The following is a 308-nucleotide window of genomic DNA, read 5'->3' on the forward strand; positions in this document are numbered from 1 at the left end:
GGGGAGAGGACCCCCAGGACACGGCTCCCACGTGGATTAATAATCGTACATCGATCCCAGCGGGTCCGTGCACAGTCCCGCAGCAGCGTCACCTCCTTCGGTACTTGGTGCTATCACATCCCCAAAGCGGCCCCAGCAGCGCGAGCACAGACCAGTGCTGCTGGTGGAGACGCCGCTTGCCAAAGCTCCAACGTGTTTCTGATGCAGAAAAGCACATTTCTGGGTCATTTTAGGGCCAAACGGTTCTTTCATCTTGACCAGTGCAATAGGACAACCCCGACTCAGTGTATTTTATGGCAGGGGGAGGA

The sequence above is a fragment of the Antrostomus carolinensis genome, unplaced genomic scaffold (assembly GCF_000700745.2).
Source record: "Antrostomus carolinensis isolate BGI_N321 unplaced genomic scaffold, ASM70074v2 scaffold51448, whole genome shotgun sequence".
NCBI classification, from domain to species: Eukaryota; Metazoa; Chordata; class Aves; order Caprimulgiformes; family Caprimulgidae; genus Antrostomus; species Antrostomus carolinensis.